At 43.5% G+C, this 20,593-nt stretch overlaps 1 long non-coding RNA gene across 1 annotated transcript in view; it reads left to right on the top strand.

The window, feature by feature from the left end:
* The first annotated feature begins 1,126 nt into the window (after nucleotides 1-1,126).
* LOC109491973 overlaps nucleotides 1,127-20,593 on the top strand; it is a 30,845-nt gene continuing 11,378 nt past the window's right edge. The window contains exons 1-4 of the long non-coding RNA XR_006586307.1: nucleotides 1,127-1,865; nucleotides 4,806-5,035; nucleotides 8,188-8,413; nucleotides 11,687-12,303. This is a non-coding gene — a long non-coding RNA (uncharacterized LOC109491973). The remainder of the gene's footprint in view (nucleotides 1,866-4,805; nucleotides 5,036-8,187; nucleotides 8,414-11,686; nucleotides 12,304-20,593) is intronic.

Genomic DNA, 20,593 nt, shown 5'->3' on the forward strand with positions numbered 1-20,593 from the left:
TTTGAATGCACCAGTTTTCAGAACCTTTCAATGGTATTCTAAGACCGACATGCTTTTTTTTTTTTTTAATTTTTTTTTTCAACGTTTATTTATTTTTGGGACAGAGAGAGACAGAGCATGAACGGGGGAGGGGCAGAGAGAGAGGGAGACACAGAATCGGAAACAGGCTCCAGGCTCTGAGCCATCAGCCCAGAGCCTGACACGGGGCTCGAACCCACACACCTGGAGATCGTGACCTGGCTGAAGTCGGACGCTTAACCGACTGCGCCACCCAGGTGCCCCCGACATGCTTTTTAAGATTGCAGTGTGGGAAAACATGTGAAGACAAGGAGAGCAACGCAAGCCCCCACCCTCACCCCTTGTTCCCTTGGGAGGCTGACAATACATTTTATTCCAGTTGTTTTTATTCAAGTGAAGCCGTTGACCACATGAATAGAGTTTAGTAAATGTATGCCCTTTTAAAGCAAGCCCAAGCACAGGATTGATACTTTGTTGGCAAAAGAGTTCTAAAGGTTTTCTAAAGGTGTTTTTTTAAAAAAATTTTTTTTCAACGTTTATTTATTTTTGGGACAGAGGGAGACAGAGCATGAACGGGGGAGGGGCAGAGAGAGAGGGAGACACAGAATCGGAAACAGGCTCCAGGCTCTGAGCCATCAGCCCAGAGCCCGACGCGGGGCTCGAACTCACGGATAAAGGTGTTTTTTAAAGCTTGGATTACCCTTGCCTATGAATAGATGCAAAGCCTATTGATTCATGAATGCCTTTGTGGCTCACATTATCTGGAATCAGGGAAAGTGGTGGAACTTCAAAATGCGATTCTAAAATAGATAAACTGGCCAGGGTTTAAGCAGAAACTGGACTAGAGTGGCCAGATGCCCTTCCCATAGCTCTTAGGAGCATGACATGCACCACAAGGTGAAAACGGTGATTCCGCAGGTGATCCATCATCTGTGGGAGGCCTGTACAATTTCTGGTTACTCCCCCAAGGCCTCTCCCTGGCAGAGCATTTATGGGCCAGATGATGTTGTGTGGATTATTTTACAGCACTAATGATGCATAACCAAGTATTCTATTTCAGGTACAACCTACCAACTGATCTCCACAGACAGAGTAATGCCAAAGCTGTTGACTAAGATTACCTAAGGCTTATCAAAGGAAGACGTCACTGGAACTTCATTGGAAAGAACCTTATCAAGCCTTGCTAAGTGTTCAAATGGATGACAGGTGCAGAGGCTTTCAGTCTTAGATCCTGTGTTCTTACTGTAAGAAAACGTTCTCCACCCATTTGACAATTTCTTGCTGCGGTCTCTATTTTTCTTTTTCTCTTAAACACAGGGACCAATGCCTTGCTTGTCACTTGAGATCCAGGGAGGTATGACAGCTTCCAGGAAATTCCTGCTTCTGAAAAGAAACCTAGTTTAGAATGAAATTGGGAGACAGCAGAGGGAACTTCCAAGCCCCACCCCTCCTTGTCAATTGCAGACCCAACAGGTGGATACTTCTTTACTATTCCCGCAGGAGGAATAAAGTTCCACCCACCTACACCACCCCCGCCCACAACCGCGCAGCCAATGAGAGACAGTCACAACTCAGCCAATGAAGAGCCACTATATTTCGAACTCCTAGTTTACGCCAATGGACTTTTGTTTATAATAGCCTGCTCGGCACACTCCCCCCTTTCCTCAATAAAAGTCCAAGTGTTCTCTGGAAAGGCGGTATATACAAAATGACCTTAAAAGGTGGGATGCTGAAGAAAAAGGCTCACAAGTGCAGCTTGACGGGAAATGGCTTATTAAAGGGACTTACGGACAGAAGTGTGTCTTGCGGAGGGGCAAAACTAGTAGATCTCTGCAGTCCCATCTCTGGTAAGACCTGCTTTTGTAGCCCTAGAGTTTGGGGAGTACACGCTAGTAGACCACCCAGGAGGAAATGTTTGAGAATAGTTGTGTCATAGTTATATCTCCAAGAGCAGATCAAGGACGTTATGCCCCAAGGGCGTACTTAAGGGTGTGGTTGGATGAAAAGAAAGAATTTGTGTGTGGGGTGGGGGCTATACTTAAGGCTTCAGGTCACTGTGAAGTCATCATGGCGGACTTGTCCAAGATGGTGTTAGTCTGGTTCACACAGTGTTCCTCTCCTTTGTTCTGCAGAGTAGGCCATGGTTTTGCTACAGCTTGCTTGTCCCAGATTACAGTTCTCTGCTATTCCTGAATAAACCCATTTTTTCCTAGTAAAATAATTGGCAGTTTTATTTTTAAGGTTAACACGTAGCAGCAGGCTGATCCTCTGCTCTAACCCCTGACCTGTGGCTAAATGGATATCTATATAGAAAACAATAAAATTTGACTCCTCCTTCAACCATAGTTCAGAATCCGTTCTAGGTAGGTTGTTGATGTGTGTGTGACAAAATAACAAGCATCCTAGAAGATAATGTGGGGAAGAAAAATTCTTCCTCGAGCCTTCAGGGTCTTCCAGCTGGACTGAGAATTAAATTTACCTGAGACAGATTAACAGAAAAAGCAAACAAACAACAATCCAGTTTTATTATGTGCACACAGAGGCCCAATGATAGCATTGAGACCTAAAGGAATGATAGAGGCTGGCAGTTTTTATACTTTTTAGACAAAAGGACAGTACATTTGTGAGGAATTGACAGGATAAAAAAAAAAAAACAGATGTTTGGAATTTTTAGTTTGTAAGGAATTCTAAGTGGAATTAAGACTGAAGTAGTAGATTAGAAAAAAAAATAGTAACACGGTTTGCTTTGACAGCTTTCTGTCGCTGGGGGCACCTGGGTGGCTCAGTCGGTTAAGTGTCTGACTCCTGGTCTTGGCTCAGCTCATGATCTCACAGCTCATGGGTTTGAACCCCGAGTTGAGCTCTCACAGCTCAGAATCTGGAGCCTGCTTCGGATACTGTCTCTGAGTTTCTCTGCCCTTCCCCTGCTCGCGCGTGTGCACATGCGCACACTCTCTCTCTCTCTCAAATATAAATAAACATTAAAAAAAATCAAAGTTCCCATCTCTGGTGATAAGGATGTCTTTATATTTTGTACAGAGAAGATACCTTTTCTTTGGGAGGTTTATTTCCTGCTTTCAGGGGCACAGAGGAGGGTCTGAGTGCCCTTATGATGCAGGGAAACAAAGGCAAGAGAAATGTAGCTGAAATTAAATCTCCTTCCAGTTTGCAGCCCACTGATAGATACCTGAAACATGCAGAGTGTGACCTTCCTCAAGCAACTCATGGCTGCCTTATTTCCTTAATGTTTTTGTTTTAGTAAAGACTAAAAGTAACCTAACTAGCCCCTCAAGGTCCCGAAAACCTTGCTTCCAAATTCGTTAGAGACTTATGCTATCCCTAACCCCCACTAGCTTAAAAATATGTAATCAGTCACTTTTCACAACCCCAGTGCAGCGCTTTCTGCCCATGGGTCCTGTCCCTGTGCTTTAATAAAATCACCTTTTTGTACCAAAGATGTCTCCAGAATTCTTTCTTAACCCTTCAAGAACCTCATCACTCACACCAGCTGTTTCTTAAGTGACTTTTATTTAAAATAATCACTACATGGGGTGCCTGGGTGGCTGAGTTGGTTAAGCATGTGACTCTTAATTTTGGCTCAGGTCATGATCTCACAGTTTGTGGGATTGAGCTGTGTGTCAGGCTCTGCACTGATAGCGTGGAGCCTGCTTGGAACTTTTTTTCTCTCTTTCTGCCCCTCCCTACCTCAAAATAAATAAATAAACATTAAAAAATGTATAATTTTAAAATAATCACTATGCCAAACTGGCATATTTTGGGGCAGCCTGCCCTTGGCCCCTATGATAACATTGGCAAAATTCTTGGTCTTGGAGTAGAGAAAATTTTCTTAAACTGGGCATAATAAACACCAATCATAAAATACTGAATAGGGGCACCTGGGTGGCTCAGTCAGTTAAGCATCTGACACTTTGGCTCAGGTCATGATCTCACAGTTCGTGGGTTCGAGCTCTGCATTGGGCTCTGCTGACAGCCCAAAGCCTGGAGCCTGCTTCAGATTCCCTCTGCCCCTCCCCCCTGGACTGTGTCTACCTCTCTGTCAAAGTAAATAAACATTAAAAAAATTAAAAAAAACTGAATAAGTTGGACTACATTAAATGAATGATTTTTTTTCCATTAAAAAAAAATACCATTCAGAGTGGAAAAGTAAGCCACAGGTAATGTTTGCAACATGTATAGTCAACAAAGGGTTTGCTTCAGGAATGTATAAAGAATTAATGAATTGGGGCGCCTGGGTGTCTCAGTTGGTTAAGCATCCGACTTCTGCTCAGGTCATGATCTCACCATTTGTGAGTTCAAGCCCCATGTCTCTGTGCTGACAGCTCAGAGCCTGGAGCCTGCTTCAGATTCTGTGTCTCCCTCTCTCTCTGCCCCTCCCCACCTCATGCTCTGTCTCTCTTTCTCTCAAAAATAAATAAACATTAAAAAAATTTTTTTTAACTTAATTGCATAACCCCTCCCAAGAGTTCACCACCATCACCCCTTCTGTGATATGTTCTCTTGTCTCTTGCCTCTGTTTTATTCATTGACAACCATTTGCATAACCTCAGTGCCTCGACTGTAAATTTGGAAAATGACAGAGCTCACCTCATAGGGTTATTATGAAGGGCTAAATGAGGAAACGTCTACAGTGCTTACAACAATGAATGCCTGACACACAGTAAGCACCCAGTACATTTAAGCTTATTGTTATTACTACAATTTATGTTTTGTGTGTTTTTTGGTCTTACTTAAGAAATGCTTCCCCAATTAGTATTATCTTCTTCTAGGCACCTTGTAAGGCCCCTTTTGAAGGTAGATGTGGCCCGTGGCTTCACTTGATCTGCGTACTGGGGCAGAAGTGATGAGGTGTAGGGATGCAGCCACCTCTCCGCGCTCCCCATTCCCGGCCCCGTCACCGTGAGCATGTTCTGTGATGGGGCCTTCAGCATCCTGCTTCGTTGAGTGACGATGAGCAGAGCCCCATTGTGGCCCGAGTATGAACAAGAAATAAGTTGAGGTATGAACAAGAAATAAGCCTTTGCCTGTTCTATTTTTTTTTTTTTTGTAAGAAAGAACTTCTTGCTCTGGGGTTAAAAAAATATCCTTCCTCATTTTTTTTTTGTAATTTAGATGTTTATGTTTCACATTTAGGTCTTTAGTTTCTTGGAGATTATTTTTTTTATTTAGTAAAAAAATTTTTTTAAATGTTTATTTACTTTTGAGAGAGAGAGAGAGAGAGACAGAGTGCGAGCTGGGGAGGGGCAGAGAGAGAGGGAGACACAGAATCCGAAGCAGGCTCCACGCTCTGAGCTGTCAGCACTGAGCCTGACACAGGGCTCAAACTCATGCTATGAGATCATGACCTGGGCCAAAGTCGGACACTGACTGAGCCACCCAGGTGCCCCGAGATTATTATTATTTTTTTAAGATTTTATTTTTAAGTAATCTCTAACACCCAATGTGGGGTTTGAACTTAAAACAGCAAGACCAAGAGTCACATACCCCGTTGACGGAGCCTGCCAGGCACCCCAAGATTATTTTTATGTATGGTGCCGTGTGATGTGGAAATGTCAGAGTTCAGAGCTGATGGCCAAGAAAGAATTCTTGAAAGATCTTCCATGCAAAAAGGTGGTTTTACCAAAGCACAGGGACAGGACTTGTGGGCAGAAAGAACTGCCCTGGGGTTGTGACAGGTGATTGATTATATACCTTCAAGTTGGGAGGGCATTAGGGATAGCATAAGTCTTCTAAGGAATTTTGGAAGCAAGGTTGAGGGGGCTAGCTGGTGTTAGGAAAAGGTCATGTATTCCTGTCTAGTAAAACCTCATTCATGAGACCCTTCACATGTATATCAGGGGGCCATATGCTTGGAGGATGATTGCCAACATATATTTTGGGGATAGAGATAAAGGAAGTTTCCAAAGGAATTTTTATATGTTCAAGTAGACTTACAGGATCCTGGGGGGGGGGGGGGGGGAAGTGGGCTAAGATTGCCTTTTGTCCTTAGCAAAGTGTCATCATTGAGGCAGCTGGGTTCCTAGAGAAAGGTCTCTCTGTCGGTCTCAAGGAATTGTCAGTGGACTATAAGTTTTAAGATGTTTTCCTTTTGCCTTTGTTTCCCACATCACTCTGTAGGAATCAAATTCAATGTTTTTTTTTTTTTAATGTTTTGTTTATTTTTGAGACAGAGAGAGACAGAGCATGAACGGGGGAGGGTCAGAGAGAGAGGGAGACACAGAATCTGAAACAGGCTCCGGGCTCCGAGCTGTCAGCATAGAGCCCGACGTGGGGCTCGAACTCACAAACCGCGAGATCATGACCTGAGCTGAAGTCGGTCACTCAACCGACTGAGCCACCCAGGCGCCCCAAATTCAATGTTTTTTAATGTGGAAAGCCACCGGTCCCAGTACCATTCATTGAGGTGTCCTTTCCCCTGACTTGTGGTCCCACCTGTCACATCCAGAGTGCATGTACTTGCATGGTCTTGACTCTGTCCTCTCCCATGATCTTCTTGGCTATTATTATACCATTTTACCATATGTTTTTACTCATTTCTTTGTAATATGCCTCACTAGCTGGTAGGCAAAGGGCAAGGTAGTCTTCAGGCATGGAGAGTGGGGAATGAAGAGTGAATTGAGCCCTCTGCCTCTTCGCCAAACCCACCCTTGGTGAGTAGAGCGCCACACTCTGGGCCTCGACTTCCTGGCTGTTTGCACATCAGAACGTGCCTGTCCATTTCCTTGGAGATAATCAGCGTGAGAAGCAAGCAGTAGTTTTGGGAGCTGTTATTAAAGTTAACTGACAGGGCTGGGTAACAGCTTGGATTTCTGGTGGGATAGTGTAGGGAGAGGGATTTCTCTGAGACAGCTCTTGTATTTCTGGCTCAATCAATCAAGGATGCAAGGATATCTGTGAGATGTATAAGTCATGAACCTTCTGAACTGTGAAAATGCAGGCGTCAAATCTAATGCCTGGAGAGAATTTCTTGAGCAAATAATACAACCTGTAGAAATAACTAGTCACGGAAAAGCATGGTGTGATTATAAATGATTTATTCCATTAGATGATAACATTCATCACAATCAAAATCCTGCTGACAATACATAAAAATATTGCTTTTTAATCATCATGAAGTGTCAAGAGACTAGTAAATTGGAAGACAAAGTACACACTTTTGCAGTCAGGGCCAGTAGCTCCCTTAGATGTCTTGGGGGACGTGAGCATTAGTGCAGGCCTCAGAAATAATCCTGTGTTCCCACCCTTCCCAATACTGATGCTGGTCGGCCAGCCAGTTAACTCCCTGCCCCTGTGCCTCCCTCCCATACCCCCTTCACAAACCCCGTGCCTAACGAGGCGCCAGGCTGGGGAGGGTTGCATAGGTCAGCAGGGAAGGGCAGCAGGATGAGGGGGCTAGGCATTAGCAAGAGGAATGAGCCTTCTCTTATTCCTGCAGATGGGAGGAGAAGGAAAGGTTTCTCTGTGGCATTCCTCAAGATTTGGGCCCCTCAAACTTTTTGAGCTTCAACCTGGAGTCAGAAAACCAAGAGGATAGGCTCTCAGGCCTCCCTGTACTTGGCTGGCAGTTAGACTTCTCTTGCCTTTCAGGGATTGCTGAAGTCTCAGGAGAGCTCAGACTGTGAGGACAGATGCTTTAGTTCTCTGAATTTAAGGTCACCTCAAGTAGACTGGGCTTTCAGGCCTGAGGGTCTCCTCAGCCCCTCCCACCACCACTCAGGCTTCTGCGCTCCAAGCTACAGGGGTCTCGTAAGAGAGGCCTTTCCTACCTGAGACCTACAGCTCCCTGGCCACCATGGGAGTTCCTCCATGCTTGTCTTTGTCCAACCAGGAAGGTTTCTGGGTCTCGACCTCATGGAAATTCATCTTTCGCAGTAACATATCTTCACTAACCAGTGTTAACTGGAGTTCTGACTCTTAGTGGGATCTGGCTTCCTCTCTTGGGGTTCTCAGCCTGCCTGAATCTGGATGAATATCAACCACTGGACCCAAGATGGTGGGTGGCAGCTTCCCTCTGCTGGATTGTTTCCCTGGCTGTCCTGTTTTCATTAGGCTTGACCCAAATTCAAAAGTCCTCTGTGTAAAAGCTCAAAGTTTCCTGGTAATCGCTCTTTGTGGTCCCATTCCAACCCCAGACATTTCTCTTGTTTCTAGCACCCTTTCAGAGCAAAATTTGCTTGAAACTTGCTGGCTACTCAGTTCCTCTGCAGCGCAGATCCACTTCAGGCTGGGCCCTGTCATCTCAACAACATTCACTGGAGCCCTGATTCACGCCGGGCATTAATGACAGATGGGATGGGGAGACAAAGTCTCTGTCACTAAAGAGATCACCAGACTATAAACAAATGATTATCAAAGAGATGGCGGGTGTATGGCTAAGGTACGTTACAAGGTTCTCCATGGAGAAAAAGATGGTTTTTGTTAAGCAATGCCTATGTGTCAGGCAGTAAATTATAAACTTCTCTCTTCCAATTCTCACAGACATACTACTGAGGTATTTATTGTTTGTATTTTCGTTTTATAAATGAGGTAATTGAGACCGAGATTACTCATGTAACTTGCTCGAAATCACAGAACTAGTGGTGGTTGAGCCTGAATTACTACCATCGAGGTCGTTGACCCGAACCCTGAGGCAGGAAGCATGATACAATGTTTAATTTTTGCCTGAAAATGTTGAGGAAGGCCTAACACTGGAAGTGATGTTAGAGTGAGGTCTTTAAAGATATCTAGTGTACAAAATGATAGTGTCTTAGATTGGGTGAAATAGGATACGAAATGAAAGAGACTTCAGGCCAGGGGCACTTGAGTGGCTCAGTCGCTTAAGCGTCCAACTCTTGATTTCAGCTCAGGTTGTGATCTCACAAACTGAGATTGAGCCCCGGGTCAGGCTTTGCCCTGCCAGGATGGAGCTTGCTTGGGATTCTCTCTCTCCCTCTCTCTCCACCCCTCCCCACTTGTGTGCATGTTCTTGCTCACAAAATAAATGTACAAACATCAAACAACAACGACAACAACAACAAAACAAAGAGGCTTCAAGCCAGAAGGAGCGATGGGTGTAAATGCACAGAAACCTGAGAGTCAGGACACCTTGGAAAGGGTTGGGTAGAGTGGAGCCTGCCCCTGGTAGCACTTCTCTCACAGGGCTGGAGAGAGAACACCCTTCTCTACACTCCCCATTCCTCTTCCAGCCATTACTGATATGCCTTCACTGAGGTTTTGTCCTCTGGTTTTACCACCTCTGACCTTCGTCATGCCAGGTATCATCCTGTGTATATGGTCCACCCTGAGGCCCACTCATGCAAACCCTTTCAGATTTTTTACCCCCTCAGCTCCAACACCATTCAGCTACTCTTCAATCTAGACGACCACTTCTAGGAAATGTCCTCCAACCTACTCAGCGTCTGCAGACTCTCTACACTGGAAATCGCAAGGCCCACCATCCTCTTTTCTGACTCCTCAGCCCACCAGCTTTCAGTCCCTTCCTGCTAGAGCCCCTAGAACTTACACTTATAGAGAGTACCAGTTCTCCAACCTCCCTCACTTACCAGGACACCAACTCAGTTCAGGCACCTGGATATTTGCTAAGATTACTGCAGCAGCCACGCCATTCCACTTGAAACCACGTCTCCCGACTCCCCTGACCTTTTCCATGGCCACACATTCTGGTATTTTCCATGCCTCATACTCCCTGGTGAGCCTTCTGCACAGCAGAGAGGCTGGGAGCTTGGCTGGACTAGAAACTGCCTGAGCTGCTTTCTCTTCCAGGATGTCAGCCCCGTCTTTTTAGGAACTTTATACTCTTCAACAGTTGGTCAGAGGCCCTGTTGTGGCTTCTGGCATCAGAACGCTTCCTCTTCTATTTCATGATGGCCCCACTACTCCCACCTGGAACACCATCCCAGACTCATCTGAGCTACTAGAGAAACAGCTGAAATTATGGTCATTTAAAAAAATTGTTCAAAGTTAATATTTTTAAGGTTAATATTTAATTGTATTTTTATTTATCTTTTTTTCATGTTGACATCCTAAGACACCTCATAACCTGGAATCAGTGCTTCATCCTCACATGGATGAAAAACATATTCTTTATTTTTTTTATTTTTTATTAAAAAAAATTTTTTTGTTAATGTTTATTTGTTTTTGAGACAGAGAGAGACAGAGCATGAGAGGGGAGGGCCAGAGAGAAAGGGAGACACAGAATCCCAAGCAGGCTCCAGGTTCTGAGCTGTCAGCACAGAGCCCGACGCAGGGCTCGAACTCATGGACTGTGATATCATGACCTGAGCCGAAGTCAGACGCTTAACCAACTGAGCCACCCAGGTGCCCCCGAAAAACAGAAATTCCTAAGAAGGTTCTGATGTCAAAGAAAGAGCCCTCTCCATTAAAATAAAGTGCATGAGCAGCTATTTGTTGAGAGAAAGGCGTAAGGTAAATTGCCCAAGATGTGTATTTTCTCTTCCACTGTAATGAAACTTGGTGCAGAGCCCCTGTAAACTGTAACATTTCTCTAGATTGAGAAGCTGAAGAACTCTTGTCAAATGATAATGGAACGTGTTGAACTGAAAGTTATGTGCATTTTGATGGAATTCTACAGTGCTGATAAATTCTGTTGCAACATGCCCAGTGTCAGTCACCGGGGCTGTTCTGGGGAAATCACTGCATTGCTTATACTGGCTTTTTTTTTTCTTCTTCTTCCATTTTTCCTTTTGGTTTTATTTCATTTATTTTTAAAAAGATTTTATTTTTAAGTAATCTCTACCCCCAGTGTGGGGCTCGAACTCACAACCCCTGAGATCAAGAGTCACCTTCTCCACTGACTGAGCCAAGCCAGGCACCCCTTACGTTTGGTTTTAAAGTTTTATTTTGTTACCAGTTTTTCTTATAACAGCTGGAATGACTTTCCCTCCATTTCTTCAGTACAGCCCACACACATCATCAAGTGTGTAGTCAACCATGTCCATGCATAGACCGTAACATGGACCTCTTGCTTAGCATAAAATTTCATACATTTCGCCAGCTCATATATGCAACATGCATAACAAATACATACTAACTTACCTATGGAGAATTAAATGGTATAGCTTTTAATTGTTTTTTTTTTTTTTCAACGTTTATTTTATTTTTGGGACAGAGAGAGACAGAGCATGAACGGGGGAGGGGCAGAGAGAGAGGGAGACAAAGAATCGGAAACAGGCTCCAGGCTCTGAGCCATCAGCCCAGAGCCCGATGCGGGGCTCGAACTCACGGACCGCGAGATCGTGACCTGGCTGAAGTCGGACGCTTAACCGACTGCGCCACCCAGGCGCCCCTGTATAGCTTTTATTTAGCTTCAGGATTAAAAAATTCTTCCCGGGTGCCTGGGTGGCTCAGTCAGTTGAGCGTCCAACTCTTGGTTTCAGCTTGGGTCATGGTCCCAGGGTTGTGGGATTAAGCCCTACGTCAGGTTCCATGCTGGGCGTGGAGCCTACTGCAGGTTCTCTCCCTCTCCCTCTCTCTCTCTCTTTCTCTCTTTCTCTCCCCCCCTTCCTCCCCCCTCCCCCCACCCCCCGCCCCTCTGTGCACACGTGCTCTCTCTCTCTCTTAAAAAAAAAAAAAATTCTTCCTACTTAGGATCCACAGTCTCTAACAGACCCTTGTTTTGCCTCCCTTCCAGGAACATTTTGTCCCATGAGATATGAAGGGAGAGTAGCTGCCTGGAAGATGTGGGCCCAGGACTGGAAAACATTATCCATACTGTTTGGCACAAGGTTGGGATCAAAAGGTGAACTGTTACATCTAACGCTCATATTACCTACAAGTTGAACAAGGACTACAAAGGCTCATGAGACAGGAATGCTGGCACATCTTTTCTGTGCGAATGATTCTCAACCTCCATCCTAGGATCCGGAACTCCAGACTTGCATTCATATCTCCATCGTGCACACTTTCAGTCTCAGGTTCCATGGAAAATTTCTCAAGGGTGTGATCATTTGCTTTATGCAATTGGCCTCATGATTTAGTGCATCTAAAGAAAATCCTTTACCTTTTTTTTTCTTTTTGGAAGATAGCAGCCACATCCCTAAGCAAGGCAAGCAAGTCAAGGAACTCTTCACATTCTGGTGTTTTCCATTTCTTCTCGTATGGAGCTTTTATTTACTAACAAAATCTTACTACCATCTTTGAATCTGTGGTCAAATTTTCCACTGTGATCTGACCCATCTTGGACGAATCTGGAGCACCACAGAGCCCAGGAACGTGGAGGGGCCCTCAGACCAGGACCGAGTATTCATGGTAAGCCTCTTTGTGGTCTTTGAATTCTCCCTGCTCTCTCTTTCTGAACTGCTTTTGTGTCAGAAGACTTTGTCCTTTCAGTCAGTGATCATAAACTGGGCTTTTCCACTTTTGATATCTTTCCTATGTGATTTGCAAAAGTTTGAGTTTTCTGTCTTTATCCATAGGCCAGATTAACCTTTCATAGGCTTTCCCCAGACCGAAGTTTATTTTTTATTCTTTTAAAGATTTTATTTTTAAGTAATCTCTACACCCAACAAAGGGCTCTAATTCACAACCCCAAGATCAAGAGTGACACTTCCCAATGACTGAGCCAGGCAGGCACCCCTTCCTAGACTGAAGTTTAAAAAGGAATTCCCAGGGTGCCTGGGTGACTCAGACAGTTAAGCATCCAACTTCAGCTCAGGTCATGATCTTGTGGTTTGTGAGCTCGAGCCCTGCATCAGGCACTGTGGTGACAGCTCAGAGCCTGGATCCTGCTTCAGATTCTGTCTCCCTCTCTTTCTTCCCCTCCCCTGCTCGCACTCTGTCTCTTTCTGAAAAAGACAGTGGCCTTTTGTAGCAACGTGGATGGAACTGAAGAGGGTTATGCTAAGTGAAATAAGCCATACAGAGAAAGACAGATACCATATGTTTTCACTCTTATGTGGATCCTGAGAAACTTAACAGAAGACCATGGGGGAGGGGAAGGAAAAAAAAAAAAAGAGAGGGAGAGAGCCAAACCTTAAGAGACTCTTAAAGACTGAGAATAAACTGAGGGTTGATGGGGGGTGGGAGATGGGTATTGAGGAGGACACTTGTTGGGATGAGCATTGGTTGTTGTATGGAAACCAATGTGACAATAAATTTCATATTAAAAAATAAAATTATAGTAATTGACATTATAAAAAAATAAATCAATTAATTAATAAAAGGAATTCCCACCTCTGTACATTTCATGTTAGACCACATGTTCCTTTTTTTTTTTTTAATGTTAATTTATTTTTGAGAGAGGGAGAGACAGAGTGCGAGCTGGGGAGGGGCAGAGAGAGAGAGAGAAAGAGACACAGAATCCGAAGCAGGCCCCAGGCTCCAAGCTGTCAGCACAGAACTCAACATGGGGCTCGAACCCACAAACTGTGAGATCATGACCTAAGCTGAAGTTGGACACTCAACTGACTGAGCCATCCAGGTGCCCCAAGGCCACATGTTCCTGATTGTCAAGTTAATTTAAAATAAAATGATTGGTATACCAGAGACAACTTGAAATTAGAATTTCTCCTTGATGCTTCCTTAGACTATGATGTCCTGAAATATGCAATAATCTACTTACTCTTTAACATTAGGAATAGGTATCCCAGCCAATAGAAAACCCGTATCTGCCTGTTGGCTCAGTGTCATGAGGAGACCAAAATGATGACTGAGCAGTCTCAGCAGTGTGAGACCATGACTGTATTCCTTGTTGGAAGTGTCTTTTCACTTAGGAATTAAAACTTCTAAACCTGCCAACACTAAGACTGTGAGAACAAGGAGCAAATATTCTTTAACTGGATTGTAGAGGTACTCATAAGAGGGACTGTTCCTATCCATGTGTGTCTTAGCTATGGAGTAAACAACATCAAATATTGGTTGATGGTTTTAAACATGTGCTGCTCCTGGAGGATAGCTCCCCAGCTTGTTAGGGTGCCATATTCCTACTGCCACCATAACTGAGCCTTCAGTAAGTTCATTCCACTGTTCTTTAAGGCCAGCTGTGTCTGGGTAATAATGTATATCCAAAACCAATAAATTCCATGGTATGAGCCAATTGCCACATCCTTTTCACTGTAGAATTAGTTTCTTGGTCAGAATTTATGTCATATGGGGATTTCTTGGTGGTATTTTATAAAATATTCTTTGTAGGTCTTTGATGATTCTGATGAAAGCATTTGAGGCATGGGAAGAAAATCTGGAAATATATCTATTCCCAGGAGGACACTTTTCTGTCCTCAATGAGGGAAGAGCTTCTATGAAGTAAATTTAACATCGTTTGACTGGCTGGTCTCCCCAGGGAATGGTGCTATATTGGGGACTCATTGTTGGCTTCTGCTATTGGCACTCATGAGTGGTGATGGCCAAATTAACTTTGGTGAGGGGAATTTGTGCTATTAAGCTTATGCATAGCTTCTGTCTCTGTCACCATGCCACTCTTGTACCTGACCATTGGGCAGTCAGTGGGGTGGGTGGGGAAAAATCTACATGACCAGTCATCTTGTCCACCCATTATTGTCCATCTATTATGTCCACCTATTGAGTGACTTATCTACAGTATGTGCCTCCTATTGGGCATTTTTGTGAGACATTATTGTCTTCATACTCTGTGCCCATTCCAGGAAGTCCATCTACATATCTCCTCTCCAGACCATTCTTGTCGTAAGGCCATAGAGGCCATAGAGCGGATTAAATAAGAGACAATAAAAGAAGGGATCAGGCAACCAGTGGAGGGATTCAGCCAATGACCAAGTATGTCTTTATATATATATATATATATATATATATATATATATATATATATATATACATACATACATACATACACGCACACACTAGTATATATATATACACTCTGGTTCTAACCTGGGTGGTATTTTGTACCCCAAATGAATAGCCTCAACTAAGAAACAGTATCTACTGGCTCCCTCCCACTGCATTGTTATTTTAAAAATTGGATGTAAGTCTTTCTAGGGGAGGCTTGGAAGGTCCCTTGAAGGGACCCAGCCTTCCCCTTAATTGAGGGGCTCTAGGCTTGTGATCTGGCTTGGTTTGATAATTGGATATGAGGCAGTATAGTCCCACTGTGGCAACTTGAGTCAGGCTTCTGTTTTCCAAATATATAGCTAAAGCTACACCTTCATAGACTGCCCATCTGTTCATTCCTAAGAACCCCGTGATCATTTAGCTGCCACCACAGATCTCTGAAAGTGCAAACACTCTAAGAGCCTTTCTGTCCCTGCAGCCTATTGTGGTAATTCACCCAACCTGACCTTGAAGTTAAGAGCCACCACCTGGCCTTTGGCAATCCAGAATTCTAGTCCCACTGAAATCAGAAAGTCTGGTTCTAAGGTGGTATCTCCCCCACTACCATCTTTGGCCTTGCTTTTCAGGGTACTTCCATCACCTGTGCGTAGCTGATGCCGTGGTAATGGAGCAGCCTCTGGACCTTGCCAGGGTTACAGATGAGGGTGGCTGAGATTACACACCTAGGTACACTCCCAAGATTCCCGTTACCCTGAGCTCTTGGACCTTTGATACCTTAGCCTCATTGACTCTAGGCCAGCACTGAGTCCAGGCTTCAATAAACCAGCCAACATGCTGTTAAAACCACTTGTGGGTACTCAAGTTAAAGAGTATAGCCTAAATCCACATTAGTAATTCACAAGTTTATGCCTGTTCATACTCACATTTCACCTCTTTGGTCTGCATGCACTTAACTTTGAATCCACTTCTATAGATGCTTTCCAGCTTTTCCAGATTTAAAGCAACCATCCCTACTCATTCTGACCTACATACAGGCTAACCACTAGAAGAGAAATCAATTTTAGAACTTTCAAAATAACAGAGGGTAAATTGGGATTTTTTTTTTTTTAACCCATCTAAAATGCTATTGGACAGGACACTTCTCTTTTGGCTCACGTTGATCCCTTCTTGTAGAAATCCTCCCATTTCTTTCTGACTCTCAAATCTTTCACGGTTATATTGAGGAACTCTCTCTTCCCCTTAAATATAGAAACAAGAGTGCCCCAGAAGAGTTAATGCTTTAAAACAGAACATAATGAATCAGAGTAGAACATAGAAAATCAGGGGCGCCTGAGTGGCTCAGTCGTTAAGCATCTGCCTCTTGATTTTGGATCAGGTCATGATCTCAAAGTTGCGAGATGGAGCCCGAGTTGGGCTCTGTGCTGAGTGTGGAGCCTGCTTGGGATTCTCTCTCTCCCTCTGCTCTTCCCCTGCTCACACACGTGCGCATGCACGCCCATGGTCTCACTCTCAAAATGAATAAACTTAAAAAAAAAAAAAAAAGAAACCTAGAAAATCATTCTAAGTGGGTCCCCAGGTTGGCAGGACTTCACTTTGTTTCTATCTCTGGTTCTTAACCTTGTTTTGATAACAAATCACTTTGAGAGTCTGGTAAAATCTGTGAGTCCCCTCTAGAGAAAATGTTCACAGACATAAAAAGACATTCACTTTTCAGGTATTCAAGAATATCCAGTTATTGATAAACCCATAGTTAAGAACCCATACCTTTTGGGACTAGGTCAATGTATTTAAAATATCTAAAGAAAGTGTTCATCAGAAGGGGAATTAATGGTTAGGCATGAATATAGAAAAAAGAGAACCAAAAAGACAGACCCTATAGTGTCCTTCCAAATATCCTCCATGGAAGAGAGGACTGTGGACCAAAAAATCCATCAAATGTTCTGGTCCTGAGAGCAAGATGAGAGTGTCATTCTAACTTAGTCTGAAGCCATTGACCACTCAAATGAACAAATGCCCTTATTTTGATCGAATACACACCAAACTTCTGATTATAATTCGACTCCTTGAGTAGCTTGCCTACAGGGCAAAAGTGCTCTGACCAGAGAATGTGAGTAACTAGTCCCCTCTGCAGAAAGAGTTCCAGAGTAAATTAACAAGCCAGTATGTTTTTTAAATATGGCATTCTCTATGAGAATGGTTAATAAGAGTCTACATATAAAAGGTGACCCTAGGCTTCTGAACTTGTGTGACAAGGGTATATACCTCTAAGAAAGATTAATCTAGGTTTCTAAGCTTGCAAGGCAGAGAGAATGTGATAAATTTGCCAACTATCTCATTTAAATTTCTCAAATGCGTTGTCTTAGGACAGAGTCTGCCAGAGTCGCTGACTTTATTAATTTTTTTCTGGCTTAAGTGAGAAGAGTCAGATGTAGAATTTTGAGACTCTTCTGCAGAACAAAGGGATTTAGGTTATTTATATACCTTTAAGGAGTTACAGACACCAGTTACAATCATGTGGTTTCCCATGACAACCAATTATTATGCAAACCTTTGGGATTCAAGGTTTCCTACCACAGGAAATGATACTAAATTTTTGAAATCTCAATGTTTTTAAGGAGACTTCAGATGATAACCTTACAAAGTCGCTTTTTCAAAAGGCTATAAAATATTGAATAGGATGGCTACAAATAAAAATCCTCACATGGGTAGTCTCATCTATAGTCTTGTGACTGTTCTCAGCCTTCATCTTCTAACAAGCTCTTGAGAATGGCTTCATTGCTCTGACTCTCATCTCTGTCTTACGCTGTGATAAGACTTCTTTCTCCAGAGTTTCTTTTTACACACAATTAATAGATAGGAAGTCTGCAGTTTTTGACTTCAGGCAAGATTTTAATAGCCAGAACTCAATGGAAAATGCAAGATTTGTAGAAACCTAGGAATTAGTACATCAAATGTGAACATAGTAAATTGTAAGAAAAATATTCCTATTTCACCCAGCACATGAATGGTCTCTTAAATCAAGTGTAAAGTCTCAGTCTGGTCTCTTAAGTCCTTAAACAAATGCTCCCCTCCCCCCATCCACCCCACTCATGTATCCACTTTCCTCTCAATCCCAGACTAGTGCCTGTTCCAGCCAAGCAAACAGTACCTCCGTGTGGGTTCCCTCTGGTGCTGACAGGAAGATTCTAGTGCAAGTCTTTTATTTGGGAGGTTCAGGAGCCACCTGCTGGGAAGTTAAGGAAGTGACACAGGGAAAGGAACCAGCTGCCACAGAGGCCAACTACAGCTTAATTCCACAAGAAGATTCTGGAAAAGGGTTCAAAGCATACCTCACAATTATCTCACTAGAGAAATAGGAGCTCTGGGGTATTTTACACCACGTCTCATCAGTCATTGGCTGATGGCTGATCTGGGGAGTGTTAATTCCCCAGCACTTCCAGCATGCTGAGTTTGTTGAACAAGGCAGCTTTCCACAGTTCTGGAACAGCCTATAAGTGCAGAAGTGTATCAGATGCAGAGATGGCATTCTGAGGGAGATATAGGCAGGATGCTGAGAGTGTCTGCAATACCTCTTCCCGCCCTGCTGGTTTTTCTCCCAAAATTCATCTTTTCTTCCTTCAGAATTGTCTTGAAATCCTTCTCTCCCAAGATTTCTCTGAGTAACCCTAACCCACTCTCAAGACATCCACTAAGAGTGTATGCCTTCAACGAATGGAAGAAAACTCCTACGTGGACAAGTTTTGTTTTTTTTTTTTTTTTTTTTTTTTAGTTTTTAATGTTTATTAGAGAGAGAGAGACAGGCAGAAAGAGGGAGAGACACAGAACCTGAAGCAGGCTCCAGGCTCTGAGCTGTCAGCACAGAGCCTGACACGGGGCTTGAACTCATGAGCCATGAGATCCTGACCTGAGCAGAAGTTGGACGCTTAACCGACTGAGCCACCCAGGTGCCCCAGCTATGTGGACAAGTTAGACAAAAGTGCCCTCCTCTGAGCAGACATGGCTCCTGGGGGCCATACAAAATGGCACTTTTGAAAGCAGCTCCCACAAGTAAGTGCACGCAGCTTGATGGAGGGGTGAAGTGGGGACTGCTTTTGCTCACATAGTCAACCAGGTATCTTTAGGCAGTGCACAAACTGGACAACAGTACCATGGCAGCCCTGCCTACTTCGATCACTCCTTTCATCTAGAGCCATCCAGAAATTTCACGTAGTAGAGCTTTCTAGCAGAGTTTGATCAGATATTGAGTGTGTGAACTTGGCAGCAGCTCCCCAAGCATCTATTTGTATTAATTGATGTGTTTCGTGACTAAAGGAAAGGAGGAAGTAGGTGGTCCAGAACCAACTGGCAGAAGAAACTGAGGAAAACAGAAAACTGAAAATGATGCTTATGCTCCAGCTCTCCCTAGCTACTTCTCCCTGGAGGCCTACAAAATAATTCTCCACCTGACTTCCAAGGCAATGGAACAAGATCGCTGTCTAAACTTTAATATGCCAAACACCCATTTTCTTTATCTTCAAAATGGTATAGGAAAGATAGGTGAGAAGTTGAGAGGGAATATTCTGTCCACTGTTCAGAGCACATGGGGAAACCTAAATGAGGAGCAGTCCTGAATGTGGGTCCCCACGTGCTTTTCTCAAGTTAGTATCTGTTCACTGACTAGGCACCATGTGAAAAGTTCAACGAATTCTTTTTTAAACGTTTAAAATTACAATTTGCAACGTTATAAAAATAAATGAAATGGCACCTAAAATCTTTTTACTCTATCACAAACTATTTTAATGTCCTTGCTTTCTTCTTAGTTTCTCTGAGACGTTCCAGTGCCTACTCAAACTTATTTCTTATTTTTCGCTATCCTAAGTAATTTTTTGTAAGCATCTTGTTTATATTTACCTGTAACAAATCAGTAAGTTAATAATCGTTGGCCATCGTCCCCATTCCAAAACTTCTGAAAAGCCTTTCTGGTTTTGACTTTTGGCAACCCCTCTTCACAAAGAGCTTTGCCTCCCTTGCCTTTTTAGCCCTAATCCAGGCAACGTCCACTCCAGGCAGGGTGAATCCGGACTTAGGCACAAGGTCGTTAAGCACTTCTGGCTCAATACTCATTGACACTTCAGGCACTACCTTGGTACTGCGTATGTGTTAAATGCCCGACTAGGCTCAGGGACTTACAAAGATGAGTGAGATAGATTCCTGTTCTCAATTATTTTCTCATCTTGAAGTCTCCGAGTGCTATTTCAGATCCACACCCATCATGCTGAACTCAATAAAACTTAATCATCAGAATGTTCCATCAGAGCCTAGACATGGGAAGTCTGAGAACCCCTGACCTTCCTCTATAAATTGCCCCTCACCAAGAGCATTTATTTTAACATCTTGACTGCACAGCTTTTATTTCCAATAAAAATCTGACTAAAGGAGAAAAGAGGGGGAACTTGAATTTGGAGATGAAAGAAAGGTGGGAAAATAGAATATTACTCATTCGCTTCACTGAGCATCTGGGTCCCAACCAGTTTGACTAGGGACCGTCTGAGGGTCAGGTAACCAGCACAGCTGCTTCAGGATACAGGGGATAATTACGCGATATCGTTGAATTTTAGAGTTTCTAAGGGAATATTCCTCACTTGGAATACTTCTTGCCAAGTATAGAATTTGGTTCTTCACTCCCATACCACCCCCTCCCAAATATGACCACTCTCCACCCACCCCCCCAGTCTTCAGTTCTTCTTCTCTCCCCTTCCCCTAAATTTTCATTTTCATAAGAGGATTTAGTTTCCCTCAACTCCAACTTCTTATT

This window comes from Felis catus, chromosome D1, assembly GCF_018350175.1.
Source record: "Felis catus isolate Fca126 chromosome D1, F.catus_Fca126_mat1.0, whole genome shotgun sequence".
In the NCBI taxonomy this organism is placed as follows: Eukaryota; Metazoa; Chordata; class Mammalia; order Carnivora; family Felidae; genus Felis; species Felis catus.